The sequence below is a fragment of the Brassica napus genome, chromosome C9, assembly GCF_020379485.1.
Source record: "Brassica napus cultivar Da-Ae chromosome C9, Da-Ae, whole genome shotgun sequence".
In the NCBI taxonomy this organism is placed as follows: domain Eukaryota; kingdom Viridiplantae; phylum Streptophyta; class Magnoliopsida; order Brassicales; family Brassicaceae; genus Brassica; species Brassica napus.
This window is the reverse complement of record NC_063452.1, coordinates 14,956,430-14,978,991: the sequence shown is the minus strand read 5'-3', so window position 1 is coordinate 14,978,991 and position 22,562 is coordinate 14,956,430.

The following is a 22,562-nucleotide window of genomic DNA, read 5'->3' as shown; positions in this document are numbered from 1 at the left end:
AAAAATTATGCGTGTTTTACTGAAAACTGGTCTATCTACCAGTTAAATACGAATTTTTTTTTTTAAAATTAAAATTTGGTTTAACCCAAATTTCGACCAACACAAAAATTAGACCTATATCAGCTATTTTTGTACATTGTTTAGGCTACACTTTCTTTTCATTATACTTATTGGTTTTAGATATTTGAGGAGACGAATCAATATGTTTGAAGAATTTTTTTGAACCATGTCGATTATGCATTATTCACCATCCCTCTATGTTTCTTCTGCTATGTTTGAGTAGTTTATTAGTTAGGTTTAGGTTTTCAAGGGAATTCACGGACTGATTATTATTATTTGCTAGAATTGAGAATAATCTATCGGTTTCTTCATCTATGGTGTTCTTAATACTCAAATTAGATTGATCAACTAGTTTCTGATCTTAGGCTATTTAGCACACTGAAACAGTTTGATTAAATGCTTGAAAGAACCAATAGCTAGAATGAGCAAAATATTCTTAATGAATGGAAACTGATGTTAGGGGGTTTCATGCACTATTAAATGTATTTTTATTGCATGTTTAGAATCTGAAATTCAACAAAATTTAGTCTCTAAGATTCTAATACAAATGGTTTAGTACTGCAAAAGTAGATATGTGTTCTGGAACAGTTCTTATTACGTTGTCTGTCAAACAATCATATATGTTAATGTATTATTTGATATACCATGGATTTTACCACTTTTACACCATGGCATATGACCTATTTAGATTATATTATATGGGTTTGAAGTATGTTTTAGAGTGTTTTCAGGTTCAGGTACGTTTTGGAGAACTTTGGTGCACTACAAGAAAACATCGGTATTCTGACGGACATTCCGACGGAAAATGAAATCCTCGGAATTTCCGAGGAAACTCAAAATTTGGGTTTCCTCGGAATTTCCTCGGAATATACCGACGGAATTCCGAGGAAACATCAATCCGTCGGAATATTCCGAGGAAATTCCGACGAACTAGTGATCGATCGATGCGTTTTTGGACATATACCCATCGATCGATCACATTGTTACGCTTTGGTCCATTATAGTGATCGATCGATGCGTTTTTGGACATAAATACATCGATCGATCAGTTTATAAAAAAAACATTCGAGATTTTGAAACCCCAAACACTAGTTCCTCAGAATTTCCTCGGAATATTCCGAGGAAATTCCGAGGAACACTTGATATCCTTGATCGATCGATGGGATAATCTCATCGATCGATCACATTGTTACGCTTTGGTCCATCTTAGTGATCGATCGATGCATTTTTGGACATAAATACATCGATCGATCCGTTTATAAAAAAACATTCGAGATTTTGAAACCCCAAACACTAGTTCCTCAGAATTTCCTCGGGATATTCCGAGGAAATTCTGAGGAACACTTGATATCCTTGATCGATCGATGGGATAATCTCATCGATCGATCACATTGTTACGCTTTGGTCCATCTTAGTGATCGATCGATGCGTTTTTGGACATAAATACATCGATCGATCCGTTTAAAAAAAAAATTGACGTTTTGAAACCCCAAACACTAGTTCCTCGGAATTTCCTCGGAATATTTCGACGGAATTCTGAGGAAGAAAAGGGTTTCCTCGGAATTCCCTCGGAATATTCCGAGGAAATTCCGAGGAAATAGGGTTTTTAAACCGAAAACAACGTTTTGCTGTTTGAATAACACCTATATAACCCTTATTAAGTGTCTTACGTTCATTATGAAGTCAAAAATTTGTTCATTACCCTATAATAAACACTTTTCCGATTGTATGAACGAAATCCCCACAACATAAGAGAAACACTTATACACTTTAATGAACGGTAAAGGGAATACTTACAATTCGTTTTGAAATTTGTTATTTCATGGTTTATGTTCATTATACAAAGAATCTTCAATGGTATGCATTACAATTGTATAAGAAATGAAATACGGCAAAAAAAAAATTGATGTTTTGAAACCCCAAACACTAGTTCCTCGGTATTTCCTCAGAATATTCCGAGGAAATTCCGAGGAACAATATAAATTAATAGAAATACATGCACATGATATTCTTTTTCCTCGAATTAATGAAAATATTCCGAGGAAATTCCGACGGATATTTAAGTGGCCGTCGGAATTTCCTCGGAATATTTTCATTTAACCGGGCAAACAAGCCGCCAAATATTTCGCGAAAATTGAAATTGAAAATACTGAGGGAATTCCGACGGAAAATATCCGTCAGACCCAAGGTTTTATAAACTCGAACCGCATCTTCTTCCCCATTTCTCTCTTCTTCCCCATTTCTCTCTTCTTCCTCTCCGGCGATCTCTCTCTCCTTCCGGCGTTCTCCACCTTCTCTCGCGACGATCTCTCCGGCGAATCCTTTCCATTCCTTTACAAATCATGTAAGGACCTTATCCCACTCTCTTAGGTCCTATTTGTTAGGTTTTTAAGTAGATTTGATGATTTTAGAAGTTTTTTGATAGATTTTTGTTAGGGTGATTGGGTAGGATTGTGATTTGTTGTGTAATAGGTTTAGAATTGTGATTTGGTTGTGTTGAATTGATTTAGAGCTTTTTTTATAAATTGTTTATTATTTTTGTATTTACAAAACGTTTATATAAATTCGATTTTACAAAACGTTTTTGTATATAAATTCGATTTTTGGATTTATAAAAGATGATTTCATATTTATAAAAATATTTATATTTATTAAAACTAATTTTGTATTTATAAACACTATTTTTTTTATTTTTGTATTTATAAAAACTATTTTTAAATATACAAAACGTTCTTTGTATATAAATTTGTTTTTTGGATTTGTAAAAGATGATTTCATATTTTAAAATTAATTTTGTATTTATAAAACATTTTTTGATTTATAAACACTATTTTATTATTTTTTGTATTTATAAATACTATTTTGTATTTATAAAAAGATGATTTCATATCTATAAAAATATTTATATTTATTAAAACTAATTTTGTATTTATAAAACATTTTTTTTATTTATAAACACTATTTTATTATTTTTTGTATTTATAAAAACTATTTTGTATTTATAAAAAGATGATTTCATATTTATAAAAATATTTATATTTATTAAAACTAATTTTGTATTTATAAAACATTTTTTTATTTATAAAAACTATTTTATTATTTTTTGTATTTTAAATATGTTTTCTATTTCAATTTTAATTTTATATTTTTGAATTTCAATTTAAGAAAATAAATTTATAATTTTTTTTTTGAATTTTGGAAATATTCCGAGGAAGTGTATCCCTCGGAATATTCCGACGACATATTCCTCGGAATATTCCGACGACATATTCCTCTGAATATTCCGAGGAATTTCCGACGAAAAAAGTCCTCGGAATATTCCGAGGAAATTCATTTCCTCGGAATTCCGTCGGAAATTTCCGAGGGATTTCCGAGGAAAGATGAATTTCCGAAGAGTTATTTCCGAGGACTTTTTTCGTCGGTATGACGTCGGAATAGCGTTATTCCGACGACATACCGACGATTTTTTCCCTCAGTATGCCGCTGTTTTCTTGTAGTGGTGATTATGAAGCTTTTGAGGTTCAGAACTGCACAGATGCGTCAGATGTTTAGCTATGAATGGAGACTTTCCCACGGTGCGATTGAGCCCATCGTTTGACACAAGATAGGGCTTTGAGTTAGCTTTCCGATTCCACCGGTTTGAGGTCAATCAGCAGCCTATAGCAGAAGTTATGCCCGTTTTTCTGAAGAGTGATACATCTGCCTCGCGAGAGGAATCTGTCGAGGAGATGAAGGAATGTCGATCGACGGTGCATCCTTGGTGTCGATCGACGGTGATTCCAGAATGCTGACCTGGTATATTTCAAGACCGACTTAAGCCCAGAAGCAACCATAAATTACCAGAAAACCCATGGACGACCTAAAACCCTATTTATGTGTGTGTTTTAAGCCATTGTTGACGACTACGCTTTCTTTTATTCATAGTTCTAGTTTAGGAGAGAAGGGAGGAACTCCTTCAGAGTCCTCTGGGAACTCCATTGGTTTTGATTTTATAATTATTATTATAAAATCACCTGCTAGATTTAGGTTTTTCTAGGGTTTAGATGAACTTGAGATTTATAGAATTGCTAGGGTGATTTATTGTATCCTTCACAGGATTGATCTTATTGCTTGTCTCTAGAGTAATTAACTACATACATGATATTAGGATAGCTAAGCGCACGCGAGAGCTGGTCTACTACCTGAATTGAATCCTGCTCAGCTAGGTTGTTAGATACACGAGAGAGCTGGTTTAGTTAATCTAGTGAACATGTTGATTAGGTCGTTAATGCTTGTCTAATGAAGTGTTGATCGACTCCAAGACATTTGTATCGATCGAAAACTAGTCAATAGTATTGATCGACACTCGATCCTTGTTCGCATGCGAGAGCTGGAACTAAAGACTTAGTCATCTGATTTGTAATTGCTTGCGAGAGCTGGATTACTTGCTTATTGAATTCGAGTTCTAGGATAAAACCTTTACCATCTATATAGTGAGTTCTAATACCTGATTGAAACCCTAAGTCTAGCAACCATCCTCCCATCAAACAACTCATCAATCAATCGAACAACTACCTTGCTCACCATGTTCTGTTTTATTTATTGTTTTACATTATTTGACCTAGCATAGTCTGAAGCTAAAGTCTATTGTGTGAGCTATCGAGTCTCTGTGGATACGATCCTAAAGTACTACAATGAACCTCTTATTTGAGAGAGTAGCTTGAAGGTTAATTTGAGCATATCATGTTTCCTAAGATGTTCAGAGATATGACGCTTTAAACTCATAAGTTTACATTTTTAAAAATCTATATTTATATTCTTGCATCCAAAAACTCCCTTTGGTCTTAGCTTAACTCTTCCCTAAAGTATTTGTAGTCACTACAAGAAAACATGGTAATTTCTAACAAATTTCTGAGGAATATGAAATTTCACCATTCGTCAGTATTTTGTCAGAAATATCCAAAGAATTTACAACGAACAATTTTTCGTTAGAAATAATCAATGAAATACCAAAAATTCCCAAGGAATGTTAAACGATTTGGAGTATAGGTTTGGGGGTTATGTTTTTGTCAAAAATAGGGTTTCAGATATGAAATCAGATATGAAATATTCAAAATAAATGTTAAAATGGATACTTAAAAATTGCCAAGACATATATTAAGTGATAAACAATATGTTGGTAAATAATGCTCAATTATTTTAAAGCTATACATTCTCGTGATGGATGGATCGACATATACATAACCTTTCTCATTAACACTTATATACTTAAACAAATAATTTATGGTGTTTCATCTTACAATCTTGAATTTGTGTGTTTTCAAGTGTTTTCAAACATTTTGTAGATTATAAACCCCTAAAAATCATCAATATATTATCAATGGATATGGTTGGTCTATTTTTTTTATATTTTGAAACCCAATCCACAGTTCGTCCAAAATTCGTCAGAAATTTCTGACGAATTTCTGACATATTGATTTTTCTGGTCAATTACAAATCAGAGAATATACCTTTCCGTCGGAAATTTCTAACGAATTTTCGACAAATAGGTATATCATATATCGTAACTGTCAACTTGCTCATGAAATAATGTTTTCAGAAATTTCGACAAAAAAGATATATTCGAACGGAAATTTAAATTTTCCCGGGAAAAACAACCGCCTACTTTTTCGTGAAGCGTCAAGTAAAATATTCTGTTGGATTCCCAACGAACTTAATCCATCATAATAATTTAACATTAAAACTGAAAAATGTTCTTCTTCTTCATTTCAACATTCTCTTTCTCTAAACTCTCTCTATTCTCTCGCTCTCAACCGAAGAACAGCCGTGAATCTTCTTTTCCCCCCCCCCCCCCCCCAAACTCCCCTTAAATCATGTTAGTCATCTATTATCCTCTCAATAATCATACATGTGTATACGTGTTAGGTTATTTGAATTATTAGATATTAGGGATAAGAATGTTAGAAATCAGTTAGGTTGGTTGATTTAGGATTTTATTTGTTAGATTTGTGTTAGAATTGTTAGTTTTAGGATTTTTCATGTTAGATATAGGATTTGAAAACTTCTTTTATGTTGAGTTAGCATTGTTTTGTCTTCTTCTACGGTTACATTCTAATTTTTAAGATTTTTACTATTTTTAATACATGGCCATGTATGGACTTTTGCTTTTTTTTTTGTCAACTAATACAATATTTTTTTAGAATCATATGGTTATTTACAAGTTTGTTAAAGAATTTCACAAATTTCTTATTTTAATTTATGTTTTTTAAAAATTATTTCTATGATTTTACTTGTTAATCATGTTTGATAACCAAAAAGTTACATACAAAAATTATATGTAATATTACAAATACTTCATGTTTAGGTATATTTCCTTGATTTTTAATTTCATATATTTTAATCTGTTAAATCTAAATTTGTAATACAAGTTATTATTATTAACATTTATATATTTTAAAAAAAATAATACATATTGTAACTAATATATCAAATCTGTTAGCAATCAATTATTATTTTTTAAATAGTAACTTATATTTTTACAGAAAATTTACTACAAAAATTTACAGCCTATACCAAATAATTTTTACTGCGAGTTACCTCAAATTGTAATTTTTTGTAATTTAACTCTAATCATCATGGCACCGGTCGGCGCCGTTAATAACTTTGTCGAAAAGGTAGCGTCATCTTCAAGTAATGCATCTGTATCTATCAGTGAGGCGCAGGCTGTTCTTCTGCCCCCTCAAAGCTCTAGAGAAGTGACTTATGATGATATAGGAAATTTAGGATAGGACTTAGGATAAAACCTTACCTAATAGATAATTATCCTCCAATAGCACTAAAACATGATAAAATTAGCACACAAGAAGTTTTTTTTTCAGAAAGATATTTATTAAATATAAATAAGAAATATATCTCTTATACGTGGGTCAAGGTTTTAGTGTTTACTAATTAGGAAGTGAGGATAGATTAGGGTTTAGGAGTAGTTAGAGTAATTTAGCTTCTTTTTTTCTTAACAAGTGAATGTTTTTTAAAAAAATATATATCGTTAGATGCTGTTTTGTGATAAAATTTGTTTGGAAAATATTTTGGAGATTTTGGAGGTTCCGGATCAAATTTACTTGAATATTAGTGTTGTTGTATTATTTAAATTTGTGTCTTCGTGTAATTTTTTATAGCATTTTTGTTAAGTTTATTCTGTATATTGTTATGTCTAAATGAAGGCGTTCTTGATGCCCGACCGGGATGTAAGAGATCCTGGTGGTAACTGATTAAGCAAGTGCGAAGCATCTCCAGAAAATGAGTACTTGAAGAGTTTGCACAGAGAATAATCCTCAGGGACTCCATTGGCTTTGATAGTAGACACTAGATCCTCGAACCTCTCCAGATGGTCCATAGGATGCTCATGTGGGAGACCATGATAAGGTGTTCGTCCCACTAGTGTAAAGTATGCAGGCTTCAGCTCGAAATTGTGTCTCTGGAAAGTAGGGGACGAATTGCAGATGGACGCGTAAGTTCTGGGTCGAGCTGCCTGGAAATTCTCCTTAGCTACAGCCCGAGCATTGACTGCAACATTCTCAGCATTAGCAGCTTGTGGATTATTTGCTTCAGGATCAGGGATTACAGCCCCCTGATCATCTAACACTACAAGAAAACAGCGATATTCTGACGGACATTCCGACGGAAAATGAAATCCTCGGAATATCCCGAGGAATTTCCTCAGAATATCCCGAGGAATTTTCTCGGAATATACCGACGGAATTCCGAGGAACCAATCATTCCGTCGGAATATTCCGAGGAAATTCCGAGGAAATATGTGTTCCTCGGAAAAAAACCGATGAATTCCGAGGAAATATTATAGCCGTTGGAGAGCCGTTGGGGGATTTTACAAAATTCCGAGGAAATTCCGACGAACTAGCCTTTTCCGTCGGAATTCCGTCAGAATTTCCTCCGTCTTTCTGCAGGATTTAAACTATAAATACAAGCACTCCTCTTCCTCTTCATTCACTCCATATCTTCATCCTCCCTCTTACTCTTACTCTATTTACACACGAATTTGATTCGAAAAAATATGTCTTCTTCAAATTATTTTCGTTCTTGGATCGATCGACCTCATTTGGATCCGAACACGAGATTGCTTACAGAAGAATACCAACGAGGTATAACCGAATTCATGGGGTTAGTTCAGCGACAACCGGAAGCAAAAACAGGTATGTTAAGATGTCCTTGCTCTAATTGTAAAAATAGAAAGGTTATTAAAGAGTGGGATGTTTGGACTCATCTATATTTGAGTGGGTTTACACGAAGTTACAAAATTTGGTATCATCATGGGGAAACTGATTATGAACATGGTAGTACTAGCGAACCTCAGCCAGCGGTTAGATTAGAAGAACCAATTAGAACGGATGTAGATTATGGTGTAGGTACTGAGCAGATGGTAAATGATCATTTTAGAGGGGAAGATTTACCCAATGCAGAAGCTAAGAGATTTTATGATATGTTGGATGCTGGAAAGCAACCATTGTACGAAGGTTGCAGAGATGGTCATTCAGCTTTATCATCTGCTACAAGATTGATGGGCATTAAAACAGATTATAATTTGGCTGAAGACTGTGTGGATGCGATTGCTGATTTTGTAAAAGGTATTCTACCCGAGGATAATGTAGCTCCTGGTTCATACTACGAGGTTCAGAAACTCGTAGCTGGTCTTGGTTTATCGTATCAGGTAATAGATGTATGCAGCGACAACTGCATGATTTATTGGAGGGCGGATGAACAGCGGGTTACATGCAAATTTTGTGGAAAGCCTCGTTATAAAGATACGAGTGGAAGAGTTCCAGTGCCATATAAAAGGATGTGGTATTTACCTTTGACGGAAAGGTTGCAGAGGTTGTATCTGTCTGAACGCACAGCGCAACCAATGAGATGGCATGCGGAGCACTCAACAGATGGTGAGATCAGACATCCTTCAGATGCAAAAGCGTGGAAGCATTTCCAATCAAAGTATCCCGACTTTGCGTATGAGAGAAGAAATGTCTACCTTGGATTATGTACTGATGGTTTCAGTCCGTTTGGCAAGAGTGGAAGACAGTATTCTCTATGGCCCGTCATTCTTACACCATACAACCTACCCCCAAACTTGTGCTTGCGACGAGAGTTTTTGTTTCTCTCGATTCTCGTTCCCGGACCAGAGCATCCTAAGAGATCACTTGATGTGTTTCTTCAGCCACTAATATATGAGTTGCAACAACTATGGGCTCAAGGTGCTGAAACATACGATGTTTCGTGTAAAGAAAACTTTCAAATGCGGGCAGTACTAATGTGGACAATAAGTGATTTTCCAGCATATGGTATGTTGTCTGGATGGACAACGCATGGAAGGCTATCATGTCCATATTGTCAAGATAACACTGATGCTTTCCAACTAAAACACGGAAGGAAAACGTGTTGGTTTGACTGTCACAGGAGATTCCTACCACCTGATCATCCATATCGTAGGAGTAGGAATTTGTTTACGAAGAACAAGAGGGTGTTTGACAGTCCACCTCCGGAAATTTGTGGGAAAGATTTGAAGATACAACTAAGAGATTTTGGTGCAGAAAGGACGCCAGACGTCGGTGGACATGAGCGTTTTCCGGTAGATGCTGTTGGAGAACTACATAACTGGCACAAAAAAAGTATTTTCTGGGATCTGCCATACTGGGAGGATCATCTGCTAAGGCATAATTTAGATGTCATGCATATTGAGAAGAACTTTTTTGACAATCTCATGAACACGATCCTTAATGTTCAAGGTAAAACAAAGGATAATTTGAAGTCAAGACTGGATTTAGTCGATATATGTGCTCGTTCAGAACTTCATGTTGATGAGAATGGTAGGGCTCCTTTTCCCATATACCGACTTGATGCAGAGGGAAAAGATGCGTTCTTTGATTGGATTTCAAACGATGTGGAATTTCCAGACGGTTACGCATCAAATTTGCGTAACTGTATCGACAGAAAGGAAGGAAAGTTTACTGGCTTGAAAAGCCACGATTGCCATGTAATGATGCAGCGCCTCCTTCCGTTCGCCTTCAAGGAACTATTACCACGAAATGTTCATGAAGCAATTGCAGGGATAAGTGGTTTCTTCCGCGATTTATGCACGAGATCAGTGACTCTTGAAGGTATTGAAAATTTGAAGACTAACATAGCCGTGATTCAGTGCAACCTTGAGAAGATATTTCCTCCCTCATTTTTTGATGTTATGGAGCATCTTGTTATTCACCTGGCAAGAGAATTGGAACTTGGTGGTCCTGTGCAGTATAGATGGATGTATCTGTATGAGCGGTATATGTTCCATTTGAAGAAGATGGTGAAAAATTTAAGTAGGGTGGAAGGTTCTATAGTCGCACAGATGATCAATGAAGAAACTTCAAACTTTGCCGAGTACTACTTTCCAGCAGAAGTTCAGACCAAAAACAGAAGACCTGCTCGGCATGATGATAGAGGCGAACGGGCAACATATCATGTTACGGTTCCAGACATTTTCACAGACGTTGGACGACTTAGCGGAAAACCAAAGGACCGTCGACTTACTGAGCAGGAGCGCAGTCATTTGCAAACATATTTGCTCACCAACTGCGAAGACGTTCTTCAATATGAGAGGTAAATAAATGAGCTTACAAATTTTTATTTTAACAAGTTGAAATTTAAATCTTAATTAATTACATTATTGTCATCATATACAGGATTTTCATGGCAGAAAAGCGGTTCGAGTATAGATACGCCACAGAGGACGAACTAGAAGAAATGAAGCAGAGAGAATTTACTGGATGGATGTTTACTTATGTGAGTGCTTTAAACAAATTAAAATATATTTTATCACATATTTATACTAATTCACATTTATTGATATAACATATATATATGTGCTATTAATAGGTGTCTGCTGGTTTGGCCAGAGGTGAAACATTTGACGATTGGATACGTGAGATGGTCGTTGGACCAAACTTTGTTGTGAAGTCATATCCGAGATTTTGTACTCGAGGATATGCATTCACAACTCAGAAGAGGAGACGTTCGAGTACGACTTATGATGCTGGCGTTTGTTCTGCATCAGGAGATGATGTATACTACGGACACATACATGAGATTTTGGAAATCAAGTATTTGGGCATGGTTGGATTGCGCTGTACTGTTTTCTATTGTGATTGGCACGACAACACTCCAGATCGAGGTGTGAGAACAGATGCATTTGGTGTTACATCAGTAAATTCGAGGCGAAAGCTGCAATATTATGATCCTTTCATTCTTGCTTCTCAGGCCGATCAGGTAATTAAATGTTAATTATTCAGAATGATTCATCATCATGTGTATTAATTTATAATTTTTCTAAATGTTACAGGTTTGTTATATCAAGTACCCCCGGGTAAGGAACAGAGATGATCCATGGGTTACTGTTACAAGACTCAACCCGAGAGGCCGAGTTCAGGGAAGTTCTGAGCTGGAAGACCCACTACAACCAAGCACATCCGGCAACTTAAGTGCAGCAGAAGATTTAGCTGGAGTTGGCCTTGTAGTCGATTTAACCGACTTTGGAGAGGAAGCCGTCGTTCACGTAGAGGATGAACCAGTGATTGGAGAGTTTCACCAAGATCCAGATTCAGATTCATCTGGTGATGATGACTCGGAAACAGACTACCATTGATTTTTTTTTTTTTTTTAAGAAATACCGAGGAAATTCCGAGGAACACTTGATATAACCTCTTTCCTCGGATATTAGTTATTTGGTTTATCTAGCAAGGCAAAGCTGAATACGAATTAAAAACTACTCAAAACACAACCAAATAAAACGAAGAAACCATGTAAAAGAAATACGAACTCATAATTAAGAAAAAAAAAACTAAGTTCAAAATTAACAGAAAATAAGACCATAAAACGTTAGAATAGAAAAGAAAATAAAATAGCGCGGTCGGAAATCAAATGGCAATACTGGCCGGTGATAGCTCCTACTCCTCGTCTCCTGCTCCAGATGTTCCTGCATCGTTGGGTCTCTTGGACCTCTTTCTTACCCTGTGTGTACCACTCGAACCCGAACCAGAGCTGGATGGAGAGTTGTCCCGATGAACTACATCATCCTTTTGGCAACGACACGGCCTGATACGTGAAATGGCAGCCCAGATCTTGTGTAGCATGTCGTTGTTTGTCTTTATGCTCTGATCTCTCCAATGTTGTTGCTGGCGCGAAGTGGCGTTCGGTGGAAGCTCTTGCAGCTTGTACTGGCTGGAGTCTGATGGGAGTAGCTGATGGGGTTGTGAATCATCTGGAATGGCTTGTGCAGCCTCATCTTCTCCTTCTTCATCAACCACGGCCTTGCCTTTGGTCTGATATTTTGGCGTGAAGAAGGATGGCTTGTCTACTAGTGCGGTAGCAGGGGGTAGGAACTCAACTGCAGCCTCTGAAAGTAGAGCAGTCAGGCCGATCTGAGGCAGGTGGCAGTAGAGTGTTTTCTTCGCTCGGTCCTGGAATACGTAGACGTAAGGACCATCCCGATCGATCCTCGAGTGGGGACCAGCTATGAACTCCTTACTTACAAGATTTTTGACATCCAGGTAGTTCCAAGCAATGTTGTTCGATCTGTCCAGTGCTACCTGCTGGTTCTCGCAGTCTACACCCACATGTCTAAGGATCCGAGTAATCACTGCACCAAATCCACATGCATTGCTCTTGGATTTGGTTACTTTCCCCTTGTATCCTGCTAAGTTTGCGGCCAGCACCGCTCCCATGTTGAAGGCAGTAGCAGGTGGGAATGTAGAGTTTCCAAATGCCGGTAGCAAATGCCTCACACCTTGGTACAGGAGGCACAACTCCCATTGCGTGACTGATGCGGCTGTGGTTGTCCCGTATAGCAATGAGCCAATGAGGCGTGTGGCATATCTCAGTACTGGGCTCCGGATAAGTGACTCCTTTGCCTGAGAAGATCTATAAACCCCTGTGCCAATCGTTTCCCAGAAGTTCAACAGCTCTGAAGTCCAATAAAGACCAGATGTCCTCTCCCCTGCACTCAATCCAAATAGTCCGCAGAGGTCTGTGAAAGATACCTCATAGTATACTTTCTGCACTACGAATGCCAGAAAACCTTCCTGATGGCTATCATCGGGACGGCTGACGTATGCGGATGCTATGAACTGGCGTACCAACTCCGGATAAGTGGGTTCGTTGAGGTTGCATAGTTGGCCTAGACCCATGTTCTGGAACAGCCCTTCAATGTCTGCTTTGATTCCCAATATTGTCATCGTCTCAGGACATGCTAGTTGTGTAGCCGGAACGGCTACCTTCTTCATGTTGTTGTAGTGGGTGGTATCAGACTTATCCCACTTCTTTGGCCTTTGCTTCTCTCGCTGAGACGAACCCTCTTCTTGTGTGTTCTTCTTTGCTGATGTTTTCGTGCGCTTCATTCTCTACAAAATAGAATCATTGCTCTCAACATGGTTATAATCAATTAAGAACTCAAAGCAACATGAAAATGAAAGGCGAAATCGAGTTGTGATAAAAAAAAAACCAAATTGAAAAAAATTCTCAATCCCTAAATCATCTCAAATCCTGTTCCAAACTCGTTGATCACAGACAATTGTGTTCTATTCCATGTTTAAACATCTGTTTCATGCATATTTGATCAAGGAATCAACACGGAAATAAGAAATTCACAAAACCCAAATATTGCTCAAGAACACGATTTCAGAATGTGGAGATTCGCGGAGTATACCTGTCTTAGGGTGGAAACGAGTGTAGGAATCAGGTAGAGCTCGAAAAATCAAGGGGAATAGAGCCCAAAATTGTTCAAATCGGATGATTATAGAGAGAGAAAGGGGGGCGAATTATAGGGGAAATCGGAGGGGATGAGAGTTCTGAGGTTTAGATCCAAAAAGGTCGGGTTTTGCCTTATAATTCTGTTTCCCGCACACGCATCGATCGATGCGTTTTTGAACAAATACAGATCGATCGATCACATTCTTACGGCCCGGTGCATCTTAGTGATAGATCGATGCGTTTTTGGACATATATACATCGATCGATGCGTTTATAAAAAAACTTACAAGATATTCCGAGGAAATTCCGAGGAATAATTGAGATTCTCGATCGATCGATTGGATGATCTCATCGATCGATCACATTCTTACGGCCCGGTGCATCTTAGTGATCGATCGATGCGTTTTTGACATATATACATCGATCGATGCGTTTATAAAAAAACTTACAAGATTTTCCGAGGAAATTCCGAGGAATAATTGAGATTCTCGATCGATCGATTGGATAATCTCATCGATCGATCACATTCTTACGGCCCGGTGCATCTTAGTGATCGATCGATGCGTTTTTGGACATATATACATCGATCGATGCGTTTATAAAAAAACTTACAAGATTTTCCGAGGAAATTCCGAGGAATAATTGAGATTCTCGATCGATCGATTGGATAATCTCATCGATCGATCACATTCTTACGGCCCGGTGCATCTTAGTGATCGATCGATGCGTTTTTGGACATATATACATCGATCGATGCGTTTATAAAAAAAATTGACGTTTTGAAACCCCAAACACTATTTCCTCGGAATTTCCTCGGAATATTCCGAGGAAATTCCGAGGAAGGAGAGGGTTTCCTCGGAGTTCCCTCGGAATAATCCGAGGAAATTCCGAGGAAATTCCGAGGAAATAGGGTTTTTAAACCGAAAACAACGTTTTGCGGTTTGAATAACACCTATATAACCCTTATTAAGTGTCTTACGTTCATTATGAAGTCAAATATTTGTTCCTTACCGTATAATTAACACTTTTCCGATTGTATGAACGAAATCCCACAACATAAAAGAAACACTTATACCTTTTAATGAACGGTAAAGGGAACACTTTCAATTAGTTTTGAAATTTTTTATTTCATGGTTTATGCTCATCTATACAAAGAATCCTCACTGGTATGCATTACAATTGTATAAGAAATGAAATACGGCCAAAAAAATTGATGTTTTGAAACCCCAAACACTAGTTCCTCGGTATTTCCTCAGAATATTCCGAGGGAATTCCGACGGATATTTTACTATCCGTCGGAATTTCCTCGGAATATTTTCATTTTACCGGGCAAATATTTCGCGAAAATTGAAATTAGAATTCCGACGGAAAATGTCCGTCGGACCCTAGGTTTTATAACCACGAGCCCCTTCTTCTTCCCCATTTCTCTCTTCTTCCTTTGCGCGACTCCTCTCTTCTCTCCGGCGATTTCCCCCTGAAATCCGACGATATCTCCGGCGATCTCCCCCTTCTCTTACACAAATCATGTAAGGACCCTATCCCACTCTCTTAGGTTCTATTTGTTAGGTTTTTGTGTAGTTTTGATAGATTTTTGTTAGGGTGATTGGTTAGGATTGTGATTTGGTTGTATAATAGGTTTAGAATTATGATTTGGTTGAATAATTTGTTTTGTTGAATTGATTTAGAATTTTTTTATAATTTTTTTATTTTTTTGTATTTATAAAATCGAGTTTTGTATATAAAATCGATTTTTGTATTTTACAAATCGATTTTTCTATATAAATTCGATTTTTTGGATTTTACAAAAAAAAGTTTGTATATAATTTCAATTTTTTGGATTTTACAAAACATTTTAAATATCTATAAAACTTTTTTTGTGATTAAAAACTATTATTTGGGATTTAAAAATATTTTTAATATATATATATATATATATTATTAAAACTATTTTTTGTAATTATTAAACTATTTTTATTTATTAAAACTATTTTTTGTTTATTAGAACTATTTTTATATATTTATTAAATATTTTTAATATATATAAATCTTTTTTGTGACTAAATTATTTGGGATTTTAAAAAAAAAATTAATTTATATATTTCTCTATTTTTTAAATATATTTTTTAATTTACAGGTCTCATGATGATCAGATCCGGCCTCGACAGCGTCGTGGTCGTGGTGGTACGGGGAGCCAGTCTCGGGATTCCAGCCATTTTCAGGATTCCCCTTCGCCCCACAGCTCCAACCATACATCTCCCTCTGCTGCACCCGCTCCTGCTCCTCTCGCTCCCGCTGCTGCATCCGCTCCTGTTCCTCCGGGTCCTCCGGGAGTGATGCGTGTTGCGGAGTTGGTTCAACAGCCCGGTCGTGACCATCTTCCGTATCTCACTCCGTATCCACATGGACGGGGTCAAACATGGTAATTAAACATTTTTTTCTTTAAATTTGGATTCATTATTAACCGTTTATTCTTTTTATTAGGTTCAACCGATCCGGGAACGGGATCAGCGCATGGATCAACCGTATGATGTACTCGGCCCTCGACAGTGGACATCCGACTTTCACTCACTTCCCTACCGAGAAGCAGGTTCTGTGGTTTCGTCAGTTTGCGGTAAGTATTCTAATTTTTTACTTATATTTTTAATCTTTAATATAAATTTTCTACTAATTGTGTTTTTTTTTCAGCAAGAGTTCAACTGGAATTCCGATGAGACGATCATATCTATCACCACTTCGTCCATAAAGTTATGGACAACTATGGGAAGCAGATTCACGAGTGGAAGAAGAAGTGGGAAATCAATAAGTTTCGATTTAATTTATTAAACAATTTTTTAATTTATTAAACTATTTTTTCATTTATTAAACTATTTTCTTTTCTTTTTTTATTAAAAGGTCCCAAAGTCGATGAACGACACGGTCTGGAAGGAGTTGTGAGCGCATTGGGATAAGGAAGAGACGAAAGAAACTTCTTCCACCAACTCCACCAACCGCAGGAGCGACCGTAAAGGGAAGGGCATCTACAAGCATAACTTGGGTGCTCAATCTATTGCCACTCTGGGAGATCGCATGGTAAGTTCAACCGTTTTTTCTTCAATTATTTGAGTTTCAGAATTTTAATTTATTGTGCATTTCTTCTAATTTCTAATGTTTCTTTAATTTTTGTTTTTTTTCAAGGCGGAAGAAAATGATGGCGAGCCGGTTGATGATCTCGCCCTAATGAGGAGGGCGTATACCAACAAGAAGACCGGCCAGATTGATGACGGTCTTGTGAGGGTCGTGGTCGACCTGGTCCAAACTTAGGTGGTAGACGAAGTGTCTCAGCTTCAAACCGAGGATGACGCTTCGACGGCTTCGACCAACTTGTCCCGGTTTCGAATCAACGAAATCGTTGAATCCATAAGTTCTTTTTTTTTTAAAGTTCAATTCATTTATTTCTTGGTTTAAATTTGTAAATTTGGCTATTTTCTATTCAGTCGGTTCCAAAGAAGAAGGGACGTTTGGTCGGTTTGGGTCGTCGCACCCGGTCGGTTCCTCCTTCTTCTGCACCACCGCCCTTTGTTGATCCAGAAGTACTTACGGCTCAGTTGAAGGACAAAGATGATCGTATATCTTTGTTGGAGACCCACACGGCGGCTCAACAGGCGGGCTATGAGGCACAGAGGAGGCTGAACCAGCAAATGATGGAGATGATGCAGAGGATGTACCCGAACGAGGTGTTCCCGGACGTGCCAGACCCGTAGTTTTTTTTTTTTCCAAAAACTCTGAATGTTTTATTTTTATTTGTGATACTTTGAATATTAATTAATGTGATTTCAATTTTAATTTTAATTTCATATTTTCCAATTTAAATTTCAGAAATTTTATTTTTTAAAAAAAATTAATATTTTTTACATTCCGAGGAAATTAATTATATTTTTTACTCGATCGATCGATGCGTTTTTGGACATAAATCCATCGATCGATCTGTTTACAAAAAAACGTTCGGAATATTCCGAGGGAAATGTCCCTCGGAATATACCGTGGAACTGTTCCCTCGGTATATACCGAGGGACACGTTCCTCGGAATATTCCGAGGAATATGTCCGTCGGTATATTCCTATCGATCGATGTATAAATGTCTAAAAACGCATCGATCGATGAACGTCCGAGGAAATATCCCGACGAAGTTCTCCCTCGGTATATTCCGAGGACCTTTCCGACAAACTAGTGATCGTCGGAATTTCCTTGGAAGTTTGTTTCCTCGGAATTCCGTCGGAAAATTCCGAGGGATTTCCGATGAAAGAAGAAATTCCGAGGAATTATTTCCGACGACTTGTTTCGTCGGTATATCGTCGGAATAACGATATTCCGACGAAATTCCGACGATTTATTCCCTCAGAATCCTTGCTGTTTTCTTGTAGTGTAAACTCTAACCTGCTGCATTACGCAGATGACCATCCTTGTCATGTATGTCTCCATTCTCGTCCAGAATCAACACTAGAGTCGCAACCATGTCTGCTCGCGGATCGATGTTCGGGAGAAGTGTCGATCAGGTATCGTTCACGAAGTTGAGTTGATGTCGACCGACGTTGCGCACCTCTCTTTTCGGATTAAAAATTCCCAACGTGCAGGATTTGAGAATAACAAATATTTCTCTTTGTTGCTTCTCGTACTGCTAGGTATACAACTGAAAAACAAAACAAAAATCGTAAGTAACTAAAAAGAAAAATTACCTTGACTAAATCAAATATATTGAGTCTAATGGCGATCCAATGCTCCCCAACAACGGCACCAAATTTGATATCACTCAAATTACCCTATGAGCAACTTTACTCTCTCAAATAAGAGGTTCAATTGTAGTACTTAGGGATCAAATCCACAAGGAGCGTGGGCACACAATAAACCCAGTATAATAACGATTAACCTAGGCAATAGATTATTAAAGCAGTAAATAAGTAAAGCAGTTGGTTGTTGGGTGGTTTGTGAGTATGAGAACAAATAACTAGTTCTATGGTTTCAGGCAATCATAATTATAATGATATAGAAGCTAAGGGTATGTGAATGACAATCCTAGAACTCGAATTCTAATGTAAAGATATTCAGATGTCGATGTGAGTCTAATAAAGTGTCTAAATCCAGTGATCCATATTTTTCATGTGAACACGGATCGAGTGTTGATCGACGCTACATTTCTAGTGTCGATCGATACTACCTTAGGCCGGTTTTATTGTCCTATTCGATAATTTCACTAGTCTCCCTCGATCAACTATCGCATGTTTTTATCAATCCTAGCTCAAGTGAATTAATTCAGGTGAAGAACCTACCGTCGTAGTTGTCTACATTCTTGGGTTCTAGTTAGCTACTCTAGAACAAAAACATTAATATCAATTCTCGGGTTGGTTTCTGAACAACTATGAATTTCTTCTATCTTATCCCCAAAATGCTCCATAATCTCCATATATCTCCAAAACATACATGAACCAGAAAAGACTCTAAAAAAACTCCAAAACAAATATAATAGATTCTAAATCAATCATATACCATGGCTAAAAACTAGTAAAATCCATGGTGTATCAGTATTGTCTGTCGTCATCTTCGTAAGCTGCACTCCCTGTCGTCTTGGTGGCTAAGGTTTGATGTATCCTTTTTTGGGCCTTTTTTGGTAATTTTGCTTGTGGAATGTTCTTTACTGATCCCATTAGAGATTTTTGGGGTTCTGTTCCTTTGTTTTTATTTTTCCTTTCTGCATCTTATATTCAAAATCCAAAAAATAATGAATATGAAAATGTTTCAGAAAAAAGATAATTTATTTCCATCTACTAAAACTCCTTATGAAAAAGTACATGCAATGAACTGCAACGTGTTTCAGCAAGTTATGGATGCTCGATAACAGAAGAGTGTTCCGGAGACCCTATGCCAGATAAATTAGAAAAATCATTAAAATTAGAAGATTGAAGATAAACAGAGCTCCAAGTTATGGATTGGGCTAGGCGTAAAAACCAGAACCAAAAACTTGAACCAGCACATCTATATGCAAAATCACCAGTCCAGTTCAGAAATCATTATTCCATTATATTTTTTTATTTTCCACGTATTTTTGTCTTATCTGAAAACTTGTCTTCAAGAAAACAAAAAACTTATAAACTTCTAAATCTTAACATGTTTGTTTCTGACAATACAATTTAAATGTAGCAAACTCTACTAACTTTAAACCCTGATTAGGAGCTGTCAGCAATAATAATACAAACTAATATGATTAATGTCTGGTAAAAATGCAGGACCGCGAAAATCTTGATTGAAAATTACGAAACATAAAGCATATGATTGATAATATAAAGACTGGAAAACGTTTAAAAAATTATAAGGAAATAGACGAAATTCACGGAGTCGAGATTTGATCTCTTTCCTTAACTCAATAAATCGCCCGTAATGTGTGACAGTTTTATGCGATTTTTGAATCCCAGGATACAACCGTGATGAGACTGTTTCGCAACACCCGAAATAGAATCTACGAACTAACTACTACGATATACTCTCGAGACACTTACTTTAAAAAAGAAAATCTAATGAGTATTTTGTTTTTCTTTTCTAGTGAGGGAAAGTGAGAAGAGAGAGAGATCAATGTGAATTATGAGATTATGGAGAGGGCATAAGTATATATAGTGATGATGGCTTGATCACCAAGTTGGCTTAACTTGGTGCACCAAGTTGGCTTAACTTGGTCCCAAGTTTTCATTTAAAAAAAAAAAATTCTGAACCCCAAAACCGTCAATTTGCTCAGTTCATTGGGCTTACAAAATGAGCCCAAAAATCTCCATAACCATTCATATAAACACAATTTTTTACTCAGCACATTGGGCTTATAAAAAAATTTCTATTCACACAACCAATTTATTACACAGCCCATTGGGCTTATAATATCTTGACCCAACAAAAAACGCATAGATTTTGATTGAGAAAGTAAATCTCTTATATATTAATTGAGAAGCATTAAAACATTTTTTTGTAGCCATGCGTCATCACTAGAGTGATTATTAGAATCCCTAGAGAAATATGTTGGTCAATCTAAATATATAATAAGTTTTTTATTAAACTAACCATAAATACATTATTAATGTGCTTCATTATTTCTTTAAATAAAATTACGAAATTGCCTAATGTGGCTAAAGTATATATGACAATTAATGATTTTGAATAATAAAAATTTGATAAAAATAAGTGTATCTTATATTATATTTGTTTAGTTTTAAACTATTAAAATAATTAAACAACCATATTAACTATATAATAAAAAAATTAGATTTTTCTGTTTATGTTATATTTTGAATTTTTTAAACGAGTATAAATTACTAAAACTGTTAAAACTCTCACATTAAAATTTTGTGATCCATGGTTTAAAAATTTTGTTATTACATGATACAAATGATTACAAAATCGTATAAGTCAAAAGTCTCATTTAATAAGTATTAAAATAAAAAGATATATAAATATATATATCATTTTAAATTAAACTATATGTCATATAAAAATACATTAATATTTAATTTTGAAATTTATTTTGAACAAAAATTTTTTTGATAAAAATATATATCATTTTAATTTTTTTTTAAATACTATAAATTACGTAAACTATTAGTCCCACAATAAAATTTTATTATCAGTAATTTAACATTTTTGCTATAACGGATACAAATGATCAAAAAACATACGAATAGAAAGCATAATTTAATAGATGTTAATATTAAAATATACTATATATATGTTACTATCATTTATATTTAATTATGTACCATATCAAATAGAAAAAAAATATTTGTTTGGATTATAAAATTTATTTATATGTTCACACCAATTTAATTATATAAATAATAGTTACTGACTTTTAATTATTAAAAATATATTTATAATTTCATAATATGTTAAAAAAAATATAATACATAAAATAATTTACATATATAATGTTCATTACGCGTTAGGCGCGGATCTTAACCTAGTGGATAACTAAACCCTTTGCAGGAAAATAAGCTGCGTGTCTTTGTGATTCTCAAAAGCTTAGCAAAATTAGAATCAAAGCGATTTTTTATTTTTCTACAGAAAAAAGGAATAACGCTTTTTGGCTTTAATCGAACAAAGCTTATAGCTGAAGCCACTAGAGCTTGTTTTCACATAAAGCCAACCAAAAAAAAAAAGACGAAACTTGTTCGTCCTTTATTGTACATGTGAAAGACTAATATTATGCCCATAATGCTTTCCTTTGCCTTTTTTTTTATTGAAAAAATGGACCCAGATTGTGGAGGGCTCATAACCAAGAGATTATGATTTGTAATCTTTCCATTTATCTATGACGGTGTAATCTCCTATATACGGAACCTCTATGTTATGAATAAAGATAGACTTTTCCATTACTTTTATAACACGTTATCAGCACGAAACTCTAAATCTCTAAGCTAATACCCAAATCGAAAAACCCTAAAACCCTAACCCTAGCCGGCGATCCGACGAACCCTAAACCCCGATAGCGTCTCTTGTTCCCGCTTCTGTTCCAGCTCGCGTCCCCGATCAGCTTCAGCCCAAGACGTTCCTGATCCTAGCTCAGACGTTCGCGACCCGAGAGCAGCTCCAGCACGCGGCCTCTTCCTCGTTCGCGACAGCATCAGACAGCTCGCGTCCGACGATCAAGGCGTTCCTGATCAAGCAACAAAGGACGTCCGCGACCCGATAGAAGCGACTCGATCCATTCCAGCTCGCGTACCGTT